We start from the raw sequence: 2389 nt of genomic DNA on the forward strand, positions 1-2389 counted from the left end.
TTGTGAAAGTCCCAGAGACTGTAGAGGTAGTAAACAGGTGTTGCTGTCCTCCTATCTTTTCAAAGAGCACCAGTCCTGTCCTCACCTCGTGCAGCTGGATTCTGCATACCAAACCCCATAGGTGGAGCATAGTGCCCACCCTGTGAGCCAATTTACCATTCTATGGTAATATGGCTCTTTGCACGAAACTTTGTACAACGGAATAGGATTGAGGTTCAGTGACTAAGAAAAAGCTTTGAAGTGCAAGGGATTAAGAATTAATCTTGGTAGCTGCTAGGGGTCATTTGTAAATAGATCTCTGCAACTTGGAAATCATTTTCTGAAATCAGCAGCTGGGTAGCAAATTTGGATTCACCTGGTCCTCGTAACACACTCCCTCTGATATGCTTCCACTGACTTCAAGTCTTTCCCTACAACAAGCACATTCAGAGTTCCTAAGTGTTTCACTCCAACCCCAGGTGGAGATTTCCATGTAAAGCAAATATAATGTGATCATAGAAAGAAATCTATCATAGAAATTTGCCAGCTTGAGTGGTTAGAGCAGAAAGAGTTTTAGAAAACCAATACAAAAAGAGAAAACTGAATAGGACCCAAATATACATTCTGAACACAGGAATGGAAGTGAAGGGCACCTCCAGGGAAATGGTGTGAATTCCCATCCATTCTTTTCAATGACTCAATAGAAGTTAATTGGTCATTTTTTTTTCCCTACATAGATATTTAATTGATCCACCACTATTGAAACGACCATTCTTTTCCCCACTGCACTGCAGTGCCACCTTTGTTCTAAATTAAATGACTGCCTGTGTAAGCTTTGCTTCTTAACTTTTTATTCTTTTTTTTTTCACTTTACAATATTGTATTGGTTTTGCAAGTAAATAGACTGATGACTAAACTGAGCACTGAAGAATTGATGCTTTTAAACTGTGGTACTGGAGAAGATTCTTGAGAGTCCCTTGGACAGCCAGGATATCAAACCAGTCAATCGTAAAGGAAATCAACCCTGAATATTCATTGGAAGGACTGATGCTGAAGCTGAAGCTCCAATACTTTGGCCAACTGATGCAAAGAGCCAATTCATTGGAAAAGACCCTGATGCTGGGAAAGACTGAAGGCAGGAGCAGAAGAAGACAACAGAGGATGAGATGGTTGGATGGCATTACCAATTCAATGGACATGAGTTTGAGCAAACTCCGGGAGATAGTGAAGGACGGGGAAGCTGGTGGTCTGCAGTCCATGGGGTCACAGAGAGTTGGAAAAATGACTGAGAAACTGAACAATAAAAGACTGATGACAGCATGCTCTGCGAGCCCACGGAAACGACATCAGAAACAGTTTACAAGTGGAAGGTGGATCAGAACGATGCTAGGCTCCTATCTGCTCAAGACCACAGCAAAACTACAACCAGTGCTTGCTTTGGCAGCACATATAGTAAAATTGGAATGATACAGAGAAGATTAGCATGGCCCCTGTGCAAGGATGACATGCAAATTCCTGAAGCATTCCATATTTTTAGACAGCCTCTTCAATAAATGATGCTGGGGAAACTGGACAGCTACATGTAAGAGAATGAAACTAGAACACTTCCTAACACCACACACAAAGATAAATTCAAAATGGATTAAAGACCTAAATGTAAGACCAGAAACTAGAAAACTCTTTGAGGAAAACAAAGGCAGAACACTTGATGACATAAATCAAAGCAAGATCCTCTATGACACACCTCCTAGAGTAATAGAAATAAAAACAAAAGTAAGCAAGTGGGACCTGATTAAACTTAAAAGCTTTTGCACAGCAAAGGAAACTATAAGCAAGGTGAAAAGACAACCTTCAGAATAGGAGAAGATAATAGCAAATGAAACAACTGACAAAGGATTAATTTCCAAAATACACAAGTAGTTCATACAACCCAGTACCAGAAAAACAACCAATCAAAAAGTGGGAAAAAGACCTAAACAGACATTTCTCCAAAGAAGACATACAGATGGCTAACAAACACATGAAAATATGCTCAACATCACTCATTATTAGAGAAATGCAAATCAAAACTGCAATGAGATATTACCTCACACCTGTCAGAATGGCCATCATCAAAAAGCCTACAAACAATAAATGCTGGAGAGGGTGTGAAGAAAAGGGAATGCTCCGGCACTGTTGGTGGGAATGTAAATTGATACAGCCACTATGGAAGATAGTATGGAGATTCCTTAAAAAAACTAGGAATAAAACCACCATATGACCCAGCAATCCCACTCCTAGGCACATACCCTGAGAAAACCAAAATTGAAAAAGACACTTGTATCCCATTGTTCATTGCAGCACTATTTACAATAGCTAGAACATGGAAGCAACCTGGATGTCCATCGACAGATGAATGAATAAAGAAGTT

At 39.9% G+C, this 2389-nt stretch overlaps 1 non-coding gene across 1 annotated transcript; it reads left to right on the forward strand.

Annotated features, from left to right (window-relative positions):
* Positions 1 to 1407: 1407 nt before the first annotated feature.
* Positions 1408 to 1514, forward strand: LOC112581470. The gene has a single exon (XR_003106053.1). It is a non-coding gene; the product is annotated as a U6 spliceosomal RNA (small nuclear RNA).
* Positions 1515 to 2389: the final 875 nt, after the last annotated feature.

Source organism: Bubalus bubalis, chromosome 22, assembly GCF_019923935.1.
Source record: "Bubalus bubalis isolate 160015118507 breed Murrah chromosome 22, NDDB_SH_1, whole genome shotgun sequence".
Taxonomy (NCBI): Eukaryota; Metazoa; Chordata; class Mammalia; order Artiodactyla; family Bovidae; genus Bubalus; species Bubalus bubalis.